Raw genomic sequence first — 16,615 nt, 5'->3', positions numbered from 1 at the left:
AAATGTTTTAAATCAGGCCTGCCCAACCTTTCTAATCTTGCTTTTTTAAATGGCTGTATATTTGTTCGATGAACATATTCCAAGCTGCATTCTATTTATTTCCCATGTCACTAGAGTTTTATCATTGCTGCGATCCACGGCCGATCCGCGGGATGCGCGTTGGGCAGCGCTGCTTTAAATGTTGTGGTACCGTAAACCGGAGGAAAAAGAAAAATTGATCACTACTAAACGTTCATATTCACCCCTATTCTGTATTTCGTTCCAAAAAGAAAATTGACCAACTAATGGAATTAAAACCAATTAAACTCTTTTGATTTATATGACTTTAAAGAAATTTTAAATATCTCAAATTTGAAATTGTTGATATGTGTGTCATCCTTTATTGATGTAGACAATTTCTTTATAAATCGTTAGAAGTTTTACGAAAATACTTAATGTTCTTGAAATTGTAAACTATTGTTTTGTAAAAATTTATATAGTTCCAATTCAGGCAGGTTTGTGAGTCTACATTCTCTTGTACAGATGTGTAGGGTGATTATAATCTAAACTAATCCAAAGTTTTTCGTTTCAATCACCAATAGCAGCTTGTGTCGGAGAACGGCCTTGCTCAAGTAGAGCGGGATGTATAGCCGGGAGATGCAAGTGTTTGCAGTCGGGAGATGGGCATCGTCCGCCGGTCGGATCGTAACCAATGGCATCAGTTGGAAACCATGCTCAGAGGCTGGCAGGGCTGGCGATCCTGTCCAGAAGTTGACCTGTGTGTGGGGGAGTAGAACGTTTTTTTTTATTAGAATTTGAGATTTGGAAGCCGGAAGAAAGGCATAATAGGCAAATGCTCGCTAGGAGATGCCTGCAGTAGATGTCTCGAATCAAAACCTACCAAATCCTGTCGCTCCACGTTGCTTATCTTCTCCACTAAACTTCAGAGCCATCGTTTAAATTTCAGCAAATTGTTGCTGCTTTTGATCGATTCATTATTGAACGAAGTGTATCAGATCAGTGTATCAACGTGGATGTCTCCGACGCCATTCAACAGTAGTCTCAAGTCTTCCGCCGTCAGTTGATCCAGTGCTGTGTCCGGTAACACTTCTAACACTCCCGAGCGTATGGTCTTTGAGAGAAAAAAAACTATACATAAAGTAAATCGAATAAGATTCTTACCCCGCATCAGGAAGATACTTACATCCAAAGCCTTCTCTTGCGTCTTGATCATACGATACTCGGCATATTTCCGCACGTAATCGAACACGTTGATTTCACAAAGTTCAGCTCCAGACTCTGTAGAATGCTAATTTCACTCTTGGTGTGCGAATCCTTGATCAGTTGTCGCAGTGAATCGTACACAACTGGATCGAAAAAAGGCCAAATCGTGGAAGCGAATATACCGGCCGAGGATTTACTTGAGCACGTGCCATTGCAGGAACAACAGGAACAGTTCATTTTGCAGCAAACACAGCCAGTTGCATTCTATTTATTTCCCATGTCACTAGAGTTTTATCATTGCTGCGATCCACGTCCGATCCGCGGGATGCGCGTTGGGCAGCGCTGCTTTAAATGTTGTGGTACCGTAAACCGGAGGAAAAAGAAAAATTGATCACTACTAAACGTTCATATTCACCCCTATTCTGTATTTCGTCCCGAGCGTATGGTCTTTGAGAGAAAAAAAACTATACATAAAGTAAATCGAATAAGATTCTTACCCCGCATCAGGAAGATACTTACATCCAAAGCCTTCTCTTGCGTCTTGATCATACGATACTCGGCATATTTCCGCACGTAATCGAACACGTTGATTTCACAAAGTTCAGCTCCAGACTCTGTAGAATGCTAATTTCACTCTTGGTGTGCGAATCCTTGATCAGTTGTCGCAGTGAATCGTACACAACTGGATCGAAAAAAGGCCAAATCGTGGAAGCGAATATACCGGCCGAGGATTTACTTGAGCACGTGCCATTGCAGGAACAACAGGAACAGTTCATTTTGCAGCAAACACAGCCAGTTGTCTCCTCTTCTTCTTAGATCAATCTGTGAATGAGATAGTTTCCAAAGCAAATCAGTTACCCTCTCTATACCGCAATCTACAACAGAGCTACCATACCTGCCGACATTACTGAATGCATTCAGTGGCTCGTTCAAGGGGTAACCTTGCCATGGACTGTAGAAGCCGCGCTTTCCGGATGAGCAAAATTAGTGGATCATCCAGTTGACAGTCTTCCAGGATCAGCACCAGGTCGCTCTTTTTCGACAAACCGGAAGTCTGTCCCTGCGAGTAGATAAAACTGCTACTGACTCGCTGATCCACCGCACTGCTGCCAGTTTACACCGAAGAGGAAGATCCACCGGGACCTCCCACGCTTAGATTATCGGTTTGCAGCAGCTGTCGGCTGAGGATAATCTCCAGTGCTTCGTTGGCTTTCTGTCGAAGTTATCTCTAGTCTTAAACTCGGACGTTGATTTTGAGCTGAATTCCTGTTGATGTTGACTCTTGAAAAAAAAATGACGGTTCAGTGAAGAAAAAATAAGGCATGCCTACTTTGATCAAAACATCCGATTTTAACGATTTACCCCCCCACGCGCACCGACATCGAGTCGCTACCATAGCAACACCATGTTAACATAATTTTCACCCTCCAAGAGCCTATATAAGTAACGCTGCTCCTAACAACCTTTAAGAGGCTTGTGAGGTAGTTTCTTTGTCGGACGTGTTTGCAATTGCTCTCCAACCTAATCTTCCAAACGCCACCAGTCCAGAATGTTTGCAAAAAAGGTGACAAATGGCCGTGATGCTGGTCAGACCCGATCCGGCAAGAATGTTAAACCGATTATTTTGCCGGGTTTTATGCGGTCCGACCCTGATGGACAGCTTGCGACTATGTATCGGCGCATTAAGACGGCTTCTTCAAAGCCCAAGCTGTCATCAGGGCCGGACCGTCATGAACGGGCCAAAACACAACCGGCGACCGGTGAGTATGATCACATAAGGTCGCCGGTTGGTGACTACATTCGGCGGCCGTTTGTTCCGACGGCAAGCAAACAGCTGGGTGGTGAGGGATTTTGGAAGCATGTTGAACCGGTGCCAAAACACAGCCTTGAAACTACTCAGCATGCCTCAACCACGGATAAAGATAAGGTAAATTTAGATGATGAATTTGAAGAAGTAGATAATAATTTTAATATGGAATTAGAAGATAGGGTAGATTTTGATAAAGAACCGCAAATTTTTTGTAAGGGTTTTAGGTGTACCAAAGCTGAATTAGATTCGGTTTTGACAACAGGAATTGCCGAGGTACAGCGTTGCAAGACAACGTCAGCAGTTTTTGAAACATACGCCAAAACATTTCATGATCTTTTGGAACTTTCGGCGTATGCAGCGAGAACTTCTGACTCTTGTACGCAGACTGCAACTCCCAAATTGCAGCGTTCGCAAACAAATCTTGTGTACGCTGGATTTTGGGAAAGCTGTACCCGTCGTCAACATTGTAGTATGCAAACCGAGGAACCAAATTTGACGTTTTCGAAGCAGCCTACTGCGATGCTTCTCCAAAATTCCAGTGACCCAAACCCAAATTGGGTAAATAAGTTGTTTGACTGGAAATCTTTTATCTCGACCTTTTTGGTTTCGGCCGTGTTCCTCGGATTGATGGAAATTCCAAATTTGTTCTAGCAGTTTGGCTTAGATTTTGTGTGATTAGATCGAGCTCACTGGTGTGTGGTCCAACGAATTTCATCGAAATTATTAAGCTTCTCCGAGGTATTCTGAAGAGTATAGGTGTTGTAGCCGGGTACAAGCGAATACTTTGAGCTACCATCTTTGCTCCGACGATTCCTCGGAACCCATTGACACCGGATAGGGACCTTTTGGTGAACAAAATTCGTTTAGGGACCGTGCTTGGATGGCCCATACCAATTCTACCCTATTGGGAGTGCCTTCCAAGCAAACCAATCGATGTGGCAGAATGCTTTCATCGAAGATCTTGTTAGCTTATGAAGTTCGAAGGACCACTTCTGTGAGCTCGATCGTTGCATTCCAGGATACAAGTGTTAGGAGATAACAGTTAGTTAGTTAGATTACAGATTGTAGTTAATTAGCCAGAAAAAATTTAATTAGATTGATAGGAGATAGGGCAGGAGCACATATGTGATTGGCAGGGAATGTGGTGGGAGTTTAAAGGTATTGAAAAGTTACCCCTTTTTATGATTTCGATCGAAATGGGTTGTAATAATCGGTTTTGATCGAAATTAGGAATAGAGGTGACTTTTTAGTACATTTAACGGGGCTTCTCACATATGTGCTCCTTTTATCATGTTAGTTAGCTACTTCCAAATTTATCGTGGAATGGGCCACAATTATCAGCTTAACATTTTTCGCAATAGTTCGTTTTCGATTTTTTTTAATACAATGGGAGTATTTCCTTCATTGAGTGTTCATTACGTTGTTTTATTATTGATGATTTTAATGTTTGTTTATGTTTAATTTGATATTTCAATAAAGAAGGCAATATTCCCATTAGCAAAATTTTAAAAATAGAATGCAATATTTCCGTTTAGTTAGGAGCTAGGACAGGAGCACACATGTGATTGGCAGGGTATGTGGCGGGAGTTTAAGAGTACTGGATTCTTTGTTCAGTACTTTTAACGGGGCTTATCACATATCCAGAACAACATGTGAAAAGGGCATACAAGCTTTTTGTAAACAAACCTTCTTATGCCCTTTTCTCGCCACCCATATGACACCAACGCAAACCTTTAACATCACCGGGTAGGGGACACTTTCCCCTTCCCGATGATATTGCTGGTTTGCGTGGGCAACCCGCGGTTGGTGAGAAAAGGGCCTACAAAGGTTTGTTTACAAAAAGCTTGTATGCCCTTTTCACATGTTGTTCTGGATATGTGCTCCATTATTCTTGAAACACGGGATAGAGTTAATTTCAGGTCAGGGAAAGTTGGTAGTTTGAGTGAAACTTTATTTAATAGGAAAGAGCTAGAGCAGGGCCGAAACAAGAAGCAGGAAACGTAGTTTCGTCTTTGTCTTAAAATACATAAAATTGCAATTGCACAATTAAGGAAAAAAATCAAGTAAAAACATCCCAGCAATTTAGTGGTGTTCCTTGATTTAGTCTGTTTTGGATTAATTGTATAAGGCTTCATAAGATCCTGTTGACAAATGAATAGTTCAAATAGTATTACGTTACTAAAGCTAACCAAGACATCATTGTGGAATGCTCTTCGGCAGGGGAACTATGCCATTAGCGCGAAGCATTTTTAAACCACTGATGCTGGCGCCAACTAGTAATGTTTCTACTATTGGGTCATCACTTGATGCAATAGGATCAGATCCGCCGTTAGTGTGTCAGTTGTTGATCTCATTCGTTTTCTATTTGTCCCTGTCTTGTTGAGGTGGTTATTACAGCATCGTCATATTCACCACTGGTTTGCTATAATAGTGATTTGATATGACGATGACGGTCCGGAATGTCTATCGGTGAACCCGAAATGGAGCAATAAGAGGCATTTGTGGGAAATAGTGAGAATTTAGCTCACGGTAAGCCTTACCAGAACGAACTAAATGATCGACGGTAGGTAATGTGATAGACATAGTGGTGTTGGTATGTCTAGAGGTTTTATAAATCAACTACAGATAACTCTTAGGGGACATCCATATATTACATAGCATTTACGGGGGAGAGGGGGTCTCAGAAGTTGTGACCGGCAATGTACTAAGACTAACAAAATACGCTAAGAGGGAGGAGAGTGGGTATAAAATTGGCCTAACATATGTTATGTCATTTATGAATGGTCCCTTAGGTCTACTAAAGATATCATCTGAAATCTTATATGCCAACTACGGTGGACTTACCTCGGGTTGATCTCAGGCTTGACGGGATTTTAACTTAGTTTGTTGTAGGAACGTTTTTTTCCGTTCAATTGCAAATATTTCTTGGATCAATTCCGAATATATCCAGAGGCCTTCGGGTTAACTTCACAGTGCGCAGTGCAGGATTTGGGATGCGAGGTGTCCGGGGCTGCTATCCATTTTGTCTGCTTTTTAAGTTTGAATTTCAAACGCCCGAATCTTGATATGAAAGAAAAAGATATTTTAAAAAATCACAAGAAAATCACATGTGTGAGCTAGTAGTGGAGGGACTCATACATTTTATTCATTAAAAAATATCTAAATGGTATGCATATAATTTGTATACGTCAGTTTATAGCTTTCAATCTCTGTTTTACTAGACGGTGATAGATCTCGAGAGAAATCCTGCAGCAAAAAAGTGGATTTTTGAATACCCCTCCGCTCCTCCTTGTCACACACTTTTTCTGTAATTAAAACATGGTGGTTAACACATTTCCAGACTACCCCCACCTGCTCTTGCGTTACGAAATATTTGAATGGGCCCATTCAAAGCCCAATATTATAAAAATGTGGGTGGTTAGCTTTCATTTCCATTGAAATATTCATTTTGTACATAAACGAAAATGGGACTGACTTGCGATGAGCGGCAGTAGTCCTCCCGAGTAGACCTGCTCCAAAACTTGCATGGTCTAATGCTCAATTACAACACTTGAAGCGTGAGAGATCGAAAGCAAATACAGCCAGTCCCGGAATCCATTCACCAAGCGATTATTTTTGTTAGCAAGTAATTGCTACCGAATCTACACCGTTTTCTATACAAAAAGTACTCAAAACGTATGCAGACCAAACTACGGCGTAATACTAAACTATTCTGAACGTTTGTGAAGACAAAAAGGAAAGAAGATGGGCTACCCGTTGAGATTCATCTAAGCGATAAAAGAGCCAATAATTCTTTAGAAAAATGTAACCTCCATGAGCAATTGTGGAGAATTACCGAAGAATTACTTCACTTTGTGCCAGCTTGAAAGTATTCGAGATAATCTTTAACGATACTATATTTGCCAGCTGTAGAAACTACACGCGAGAAACACAGAAGTGAGTAAGTGTATAAGTTAAGTGAACTGCTTAGCAATTCGAGAAGCTGCTATATATAGAAGTGCGGGTAATTTTTGAAAAAGGCAAGAGAATTTCTAAGAAGATCAAACAATTTCGTAACAGTTTAGCAAACCTCTAAGAACTTCAGGGATCTTCAGTTCTGTATAGGGAACATCGTGCCTTTGCGGTATTGCAATACACTTTCTGGAAGTTGTGTGGTCTCCCTTGCCTTACGATTCTAGTGACGCCGTATGAACGCTGGCATGGAATTAAATCGAATCTAAGCCACGCTTACCCATTCGGTGTTGACGTTTTCTGCTAGATACCGGACGAAAAGCGGGGCAATCTGGAAGTGAAAGTGAAAAGGCTTATAGTTTATAGGCTATAGCGAGGTATCGAAGGCTGGAAGGATAACCAGGACATGAAAATCTTGAGCAGCATCAGCTCGATGAAAAACTGCAACGAAGTGGTAGTTCCTCAATCGACGAAGAATCCACCTTTGTCCGAGGTATACGATGAGGTCATCATGGATCCGGGTGAGAATTTCTTTGAAGAAGCTTTGCGAAGGGTTAGTTGCCTGTTGAAGCATATCGAGTCGATACTGCGATTCAACAGGAGCATACAACACTGAAGGTAGCGCTTTCTGACTCTGATGGCGACAAGAATGCTATGCTCGAAGAACTTCTGAAGCGTTTCTGAACGGTGATCTTAAGGATGAGATGTTTATGCGTTAGCCTCCGTTGTTCGTTGTGAAAGGTGCTGAAGCACACGTACACACTTTAAATAGAACCTACCTTATTATTTTTCTCTCGATCTATTTCCTGTAACATAAAAACGTGCGTTAGAATAAAACGAATAAACAAATAAATCGTAAAACCGTACCTCGCAATGTTTTTTATTCCATTCCGATTCTATTCTTTTGTCCGTGATTCGTAGATTCTTCCCATGCATCTCACTGAATATTTTTGAAATGAATGACAAAAATTCTGCTATTTTTTTTTCGAGTTTTCAGTGATTGCTGAGTTTTTTCTTCTTCAGTGATTTCTGATTGCTGCTATTTTTACAGAACGAGTGGCACGTGTTTGAGTGTTTGGAGTGCATTATCATCTCTCATTAGAATCGCGATTCTTGAAACTTTTCCTGCAACGTTCTTGAATTTGATAAAATGTCTTCAGTGGGAACAGGAATCAGTCTTACTTCCACTCACTTGCTATAAAAAATGATTTTCTGAATATTGAAATCATTAGATCTTAAAATGATATTTTGCCTTGTTAGATACAAGAAACGGTTGAAAGCCAAGTGTTTGATACATAAAACCTGTCAAATTCGCTTTCAGGTAGTCACACTCTGGAAGCAAAATCGACAGGTTATATTTGTCAAACACTTGCCTTTCAACCTTTTCTTGTAGCTAACCTAACAAGGACAAAATATCATTATAACATCTAATGATTTCAAAATTTAGAAAATCATTTAATTTTGCGCAGTGTTTGAAGCCACCCAGGATATATCCTGGATTTCCGGCGGTATATTTGGCACATAAAGAGCGGCTGACGATCATGTGGACGGTTGATATCATGCGCGAAGAGAAGGATTCCCGGCGAATGAATCTGTGGGTGTCTGGTGTTAGTCTCGATGTGGGTGACAAGTTGCTGCTGCATAGTGTCCGTCGGGTGGAAAGCTGATGCTGCCTCGCCAGATGTTGGATTTCCAGGAGCTTGTCGCAAAATATCAACACATGCGAGGATTGTCAATCGAGTCATACGATGGACAGCCGGAACTGCCTGTAGAACTGTAGAACCGATTGCAGTTCGATGCAAACTTGAATGGACGGTATACGGTCCAAGGCACTCGACTACGGTTTCAGCTTTTTGGGTGAATGTATCTTTTACAAACATATTCACATACCATCCTCAATTACACAGAAAAAACACTTCACACTTGTCGTGATTTTGTTTCAGAAGAATACAGACAAGGTGACGTATGCCATACATTTCCGGAAATACAGTTAAATTTTCACTGTATCTTCACAACATTGACGTCCACCATATATATTTGCTGAAAAAACGAAAGCTATTTTATAGATTAAGGATCATAGTTTTAGCTTTTCATTCATTAGATCAAGTCATATTTTTGAAAATTTACGAAATCAAACATATCTGCTTTATGAATAATTAAATAAATGGATTTACGTCAAATTGTCATCTCACGGCAGAACAGTTGCTTGAAGCCCTGTAATGCATTGTTTTAATGAAGGTATAAGCTTTTGAGCGCTAGTAAAATTATTATTATTATTATTATTATTATTATTGTTATTCTTTATTATAGCAGTTTAAACATTACATTGTCATTTTCTCAGTAAAAAATGATTTAAAAAAGAAAATCTCAGCAAAATAATCTGAGTCCCTTGATGAAATACTATAAAGATACAATAAATGTTGATCAATTACACCCCGGTGATCCATTTTCCCCCGGATTACGAAACTTGATTTTTTTTTAGTTGAATGCACACTTCTGCACACTCCGACATATAAAAATGTCCATCGTATTCGACCGAATTGGTAAGGTTTGTGATTTCCAGATGAAGGTTTAAAAGATTTATAAAGTACTAAACAAACTTAAATTCAGCCGTTTTGACGCTCTCGGTCCAGTACCGAATCGTCCAACCAACGGAATTGAAATTCAAGACTGCTGAACCATAATCCGAAAATCACGAAAACATAATTCTGGTATTTAGTAAAAATTTCAAAATTCTAATCTTGGAATGAAAATATGTAGAATTTTAATGGTTCTAAGGCTTGAAATAAATGTGATTTCGGATTAATATGTTTCCAAGATTATGTGACTTCAAAATTGACAAAATCCATGGCACAGCAAAACAAAAATTTACAGCTATGAAAAAGTTTTAAGATCTAGGGCTTAAATGCATCTGCATTTTCATGATTCTTGGGCATGAAATTCTGGGTTTTTTGTTATAGATTTTTGATTTAAAGAAACATACAAGATTGTGGATTTTCAAAACTATGCGCCATAAAAACAAAGTCAGTCAACAAATTATAAAATATGTACAAATTCAAAAATTCCAAAAATTTACCGAAATTCCCTGATTTATGGAACAATTCCCTGATAGTTCCAGGATTTTGCAAGCCTTTTGAAATTCCCTTATAATTCCAGGTTTTTCTAGGTAGTTGCCACCCTGCCGGGATGAGATTTGAACTCGTGAACCAAATTACCCATTCGTGCAAATGGCACCGGGAAACGTAAGACTTTACTACTGGTTTGTATAGAAAATCTACAGCATTTGTAATGTTTCACCACATGAACAGATTCTGAATGTGGATGTCGGAAGGTTTATTAAAATAATGTTGTAATGTTTATGTTCGGTAATTTGTCGGGCTAAGTTTGATTTTTCCAATTCACTGAGACTAAACAATCATCTCGTGAAGGTTATTTTCGAAAATATATTGTTTTTTCCTTGGTTTGTCTTCCGTACTGAGTACAAATGCTACCGACGCCAGAAAGGCAGCTCTCACACCTGGACCCTACCCTATCGACCCATCAAAACTCATTGACCGGGAACCAACGGCTTTACTTCCCTTCCGAAGGACGGCGTGATCAGAGCTATTATGCCTCAGAAAATCCAGACGGCACCGACTGGGATTGAACCTAGGCCTTTTGGGATGAGAGGCAATCACGCTTACCATTACACCCCTGGCACCGCTATTCTCGAAAATATATAATCTGGAACGCTACAGTCCAATATGTAAGAACTGTCATTATATTTTTATATGAAAAATGCAGAAAATGTAAGAAATGCGCGCATGGATTTGATTTTCATGCCAGTGAGTTTTGCATGTGGTGGTAGTTTACGTGGTCGAACTAAGGTTTTTGACGAATTGACGTTTGAATCTTTGTTCACAAAAACAGACTCGTCCTTTTGAAAATTCTAGTATCTATTCTAACAAATACAGCATGTATCATGATGCACCACAAGATATTTTCAAGTCTTTGGGTTGTTTGTGTTTTAAATACACTACTACTATCTCAAACAACGATATCAAAACATGAGAGAGCTCAACATGTGCTTTTCTTCTCTCATTCTCTTTTTATGCTATTTGACTCCTGCCTAGCGCGCGCAAATTCAACCATAAAGACCGAGATCATCTCCAGTGAGCCATGCGATCGCCCATGCTGCTTTTGGCTGCGTTCGTTGTTGGTTTCACTCTCTTGCTTTCTGTGTTTATCATGGCTTGGTTTATGTTAGTTGTTTTCATACATTTATAATCATTTTTATTCCATCGATGATTTTAGTTCAGCTTCGATCGTTTAGCTGTGCGGTTGCATTTCTGTTGTGTCTCCTTTCGGTTGGCTTGGAACCAACGTCGTGTGCGTGTGCGGAGCCTGGGAAGGAGCGAGAGGAAGTGTCTGGGGCCAACAAACAGATAATTCGCGATAATTCTTTGCGTGTGAACTAGTTGAGTCGAAGAATTGGCAGCCAGCGGCACGAGTCCACGTAAAAAGTGATGTTTGTTCATTACTAACGGCTGAAGAGCGGTGAACAACGGGCTTCCTTTCTGTGTGTCCAATTTACGAAAAGTATTGAATGTACGGGACCGAAGTGTAATTATTGGAGTGATGCGCGTTTCGACGGATTAGCGCTCAGTGAAATTTACACAAACAGTATAAAATTCTTCGCAGTGCCACAATCAGGAATAGATGAAATTTCTCTAAGAAAAGTGTAAGTGAAAACCAGATATACCAAGTCAGTCGATATCAACTTGTCGCTTTAAATGGGCGAGAAGACGCGTCTGCAAAAGAAAGCAAAATGTTGTGGAGTACTTGACAAACGCACATCCGTATGTTATCTGTTACGATTTTACTCTTACTTTTGCTCGGTCCATATGTGAGACATCTTGCCAATACTAGATACTGCGCGTGCCACGATCAAGAAGTGACCGTTGCGTTTATTTTTGCAGCCTGTGCTGCACTTACTTCACTGCAGGGGAAAAAGTCGCACAAGCCCTCACTCTCGCTTGGCTATTACAATTTTCCTTATAGGTACGGCTTAACTGTTCCTATGTTCGGTCTCCGGTATGTTAGTGAAATACTTGCAACATATGAGCTCCTTTTTGGATTTTCTGTAAGTAGGAGACTTGGGATGTATGTCAGTATAACAACCAAAACGGAAACTTAGTAACTTTTGGATATACCGAATATGTGCACCTTCAAAAAGGCCGAAACAGGAGACATCTACCCTACTAATGCATCAGTTGACCAAAACTTTCAAGCAAGAATAACGAGAAAATCTCTGCTTCTTTGTGCTTCTGGTTTAGATCCGTGGATGGGTGCATCTCAGTAGAAGTAACAGAAAAGGTTGTTGTTGCCTGTTGTAGATGTGGTTAAGGAAGGCATCGTTGAGTTGAACCGAAAGAGAAATGTCATTCAAACAGCAGAAGAATGATTTTCTATTTTTCACTATCAAAGTTAGCGGGCGGATAATGCCTGTTGCTTTAAAATCTATCATCATGCTCATTATGTTGGTGATTTTATTGTAGCGTTTATGTATTTCTGATCACTAGCCTTTTTGCTTGTGCAGTGGATTCCTTGTGAAATAACTCTGCAATTTTCAGTGCTCTGAGACATACAAATGTTCGCGATCGTCATTTGTGAATCAAACTTGATTATAAAAGACATTACATTCAGCCCGGTGCATTGCAATGGCATAGGGGAACATGGGATCAAATACACCCCCAAGGAAAAATGACCTTTTTGCCATTTTAAATACATTTGCAAAACATTTATTTTTTTTAATTTATCTAGCAGCTTTGCTAGTTGAGACATTAAACTAGCAATGCTGATTCACATTTATTCAAAAAAGAACCTCCATATTCCATAATCAGTACCAGATTTCGTATGGAAATTAATTTGCCTGTTTTGGGACACATAAAAGTAAATTTATTGACGCCTTATTATTTAGGCGTTACATGCAAAAAAAATTACACTTTACGTGTAAAACATAATATTTCCTAGTGTAACCTGGCATTTTAGAACATTATCAAATTAGCGATTTTAAGTTGTTGAGCCATGTTTATATGAATGGGGTGGCACTAGATAAATTAATGTCCTAGCACAATATAGGGTAGAGCGCTACTTCGCCGTAATCGCCCATTTCCGTTCTATCGATCACAAAAGATCAATAATATCAATGGTTTCACTGTGCACAAACCAATGATAAGTTTATTCCGATGCGTTAGTTTATTAGCTACAACATAAATCCTGTTAGAGCGCATTGTACGAATATTTACGCTCATTGTTCTCAAAACAAAAGAAGCGCTCCTAGCGAATCCCCTTTTTTACGTTTATCCGTAGGACGAAGAAAATCTAATGGCGTTTCAATGCATTAGGACGGAATTGAAAATCGTAGAACGAATTTAGAATCAAGAAGCAGTATTAGATTTTAAACAATATCTCAACAATTTGTGACTATTTATGAAATCCAATGGTACGTATGGAAAGGTGAATAAATTTAGAAGTCATCTTTGACATAAGTATTCCATTTTTTGTTCAAACCCGTTGAAAAAAGGGGGGTAAAGCGCGGGTTGTGCTTAGTAGGACGGAAATTAGATCAAAAACCCTATGGAAACAGACAGAACAGCAACAACAGGACGGAGATTACACAAACAGGATGTGGTAGCTTAAAATGCTTCCTTGGACAACAACATATGAAGGTGTTCCCAGGAATATGCAGTGAGCGAAATTCCTATGAGCGCATGGCTGTTTTTTCAAAGTAATTTCATGAATACTGCATAAGAATCCAACATATCGATATTGTTGTTTTACATGGCTTAAGCGCAGTAGGATTTCATTACTATTTACTTTCCCACACCTTGTTTAACTCTCATTACGAGGTTTAATCATTATCACGAGGCTATATGTGTGTGCTTGGGAACGATAATTTGTTTGATAAAACCTTGAATGTTGAACCCTTAAAATACATAAGAAAATTGTGGCATTAAGGAGAAAAAAAAAAATTCAGATCAATATTTTTAGTGGGCATTCTTCTGGATGGATGTGGATGCATTCTTCTTTGATAAAATGATCGTTTGAATTTAAATGTTGGACATCTTAGTTTCATGATGTGGGTTCTTATTTCGTATAAATATGAACGTCAATAGCAAAATCTAAATGATCTCTGAATTCTTTTAAGAACTTCTGGACGATGTTTTCAAGCCATTTACAGAGGACATTTTCAACCTCTATCAAAATAATGCCACAATTCATGTGAGAAAGGAGTCAAAAACATTATTTTTATTGCAAATATCCAGCTTTTGAACTGGTCAGCATGTAACACCGCTTTGAATTCCATTTTAAATTGTTGTAGGATCCTGAAAAGATGGGTATACAGTGATAGACAGCTGTTTGGTGAACTACAAGTTCCTAAAGCGGATGGATAGAGAAGATTACTCTAAAAATGTTCAAAAATCAAGATTTAGCGTAACAATTCTGAAAAGTGAGACACAAATCAAATGCTAATTTAAGTAGTCCTTTAGCTTATACTAACTAGTTCGTTTATATGAAACATAAGCCTCGATGATAATAATTTACATCTAAAAAAGATTGTTTTAAAACTATTTTAAGTAAAAGTTAATAAACATAGTGCATTTTCAGCCCAAATCGCTTAAAAAATTATCGACTCTCTCCGATTTAAATTAAACTTCGCTTAAGGTACACCGCGGTAAGCTGAAACGGGCTTTCAAAGTTAAACTTTAAAGCTCTCTGGAAAAATCATAAAGCAACATAAACCGAATGTTTTTTCCAAAAGTTTCATAAAAGCGTCCTCTATCATGAAAAAAAAACAATAAATTATAGATTAGATAAAAAACATTGTGAGGCGACAAATATGGTGCATGTTGTTTTATCTTGCCCCATACAGTGGGGTAAGTTTTAAAAGATATATTATATTGGTTTTATGATGAAAATTCTCATCTATTTTCTCCTAAAACAAGTAGATGCATGCATAAAATGATCGTTTGTCTGTTTGAAGTGCGAGTAGTTAGGATTTTCGCGATACGCTTGCAAAAATTTGGTGCAACGCTCATCTTGCTTAGACGCTATTTTGATAACTGAAGAGAAAATTTCAAAATCGAAATAGAAGCACACACCTAAAAATGAAGGGTGTTCAGGTTTTTTCAATGCTCGATTAAAAGAAATGCGTCAAGTTTAAGTCAACCAAATTTTAATCGTAACACCCTTTATTTATGTATTGTCGTAAATTGCAACAATAAGAAAGTATTAAAATACATCGAACAGAGTCTCTAAACAATACATTTTTAATGTAAAACAGCTTATGCAGGCAAATATTAGTGTATATAGTTAAAACCAAGCTTAATGTGCTTTTAAACAGCTAAAAAAAACCTGAGGATTTAGTTTTATGGTAAAAATAATATTTCCTATACCAAAGATAACTCGATCTCCATTTTTTGTGGTAAAAATAATAGTTTTAATTTTTCAATACTTTAGTTTTTTTAGAGGCACCCAGCGCTGTTTTTGGTTATCCTTCAACATATTGAACTAATTTCTAGTACTGAGAATGGGATATCCACCATTACAACTTGCCCCCTTGTACTCATTTTGATTTGCCTCATAGGGTGTAAAAATGTGGGCAAGTTGATAATCTTGAGATGTTGAGGAAATTTTTTGTAACTTCATTTGTAACCGGGGTTTTTTTTTTCTATATCATCACCCCAACTAGTCTCCATTCCCAGACAACCAGAATGCACGTCAATCTCTGGTCACGTCTTCCTTCGGAAGGGAAGTAAAGCCGTTGGTCCCGGCCCATGTATGTGTTGAATGGGTGCGATATCCTACGCAGGTGTGGAAGCTGCCTTCCTGTACATTCGATTGCCGTCAATGGATGGCAATCGATGTCCGTCGGTGATTGGCACTAGATTGCGGAACAGAGACCGACGTTAAATAAAGGAAAAAGAAAAATGATGGAAAAAAAATCTATTTTCCTTATGATTTTGACTCATTTGCACCTGATAGTGTGCATATAATAGTGGAACCCACTATTATAGGAACGAAAGTTAGCAACTACCATTACTACTAGAACAGTGTTCCTATTGATGGAGGACAAGTTTTCGAAAAATGTTTACAATTTAATTACGATATAGTATTGTTCCAGCAAAATACAGATTGAAAGATATAGTTTAACGTATAAAAATTGTACGTGCAACGTTTATTGAATTTTTAATAAATAAATTGCCTTAGCTCCTCCACTACTGGCTGATTCACCCTAATGCGTAAAAAATGTTTGTTATATATTTCATATAAAATTAAAATAAACAAAGCTAATGAGCACGCTAGTTTGTTTGTAACTACCTGATTTGACAGTCATAGAATGCGTTTAAGATTATATTATATTGTAAAAATAATGACAGTGAAAACTCACTTCCATATAGTTAAGGCTTCCGTTTCAACTTACCCCGTATTTTAACTTGCCCCTGTGTACCTTATATGTTTATTACAACTTTTCAATATTATAAAGTCTGCTATCTGATTGTATTGTATTATATTGCATTGTACTGTATTGTATTGTACTGTATGGATTGTATTGTACTGTATTGTATTGTATGTATTGGTAACTACAATGTCAACATTGTCACGGTG

The 16,615-nt window shown here is 38.5% G+C and overlaps 2 protein-coding genes and 1 long non-coding RNA gene across 3 annotated transcripts in view; 2 read left to right on the top strand and 1 right to left on the bottom strand.

Annotated features, from left to right (window-relative positions):
* Etf-QO (electron transfer flavoprotein-ubiquinone oxidoreductase) overlaps positions 1-16,615 on the top strand; it is a 476,511-nt gene that overhangs the window by 87,996 nt on the left and 371,900 nt on the right. The gene's annotated exons all lie outside the window — the stretch shown is intronic.
* LOC135700942 (uncharacterized) lies at positions 527-1,449 on the bottom strand. Its single transcript, XR_010517611.1, has 3 exons — positions 1,162-1,449; positions 881-1,111; positions 527-755 (listed from the first exon to the last, which is right to left on the bottom strand). It is a non-coding gene; the product is annotated as an uncharacterized LOC135700942 (long non-coding RNA).
* Positions 11,242-16,615, top strand: part of LOC135700990 (uncharacterized) — a 39,489-nt gene continuing 34,115 nt past the window's right edge. Inside the window, exon 1 of the mRNA XM_065221687.1 lies at positions 11,242-11,684. The gene's annotated coding sequence lies outside the window, so the exon portion shown is untranslated. The remainder of the gene's footprint in view (positions 11,685-16,615) is intronic.

This window comes from Ochlerotatus camptorhynchus, unplaced genomic scaffold (genome assembly GCF_037179485.1).
Source record: "Ochlerotatus camptorhynchus isolate MF236.1 unplaced genomic scaffold, CSIRO-AGI_Acam_v1.1 ptg000146l, whole genome shotgun sequence".
Lineage (NCBI taxonomy): Eukaryota > Metazoa > Arthropoda > Insecta > Diptera > Culicidae > Ochlerotatus > Ochlerotatus camptorhynchus.
Note: the sequence above shows the minus strand (reverse complement) of the source record. Positions and strands in the feature narration are given on the sequence as shown.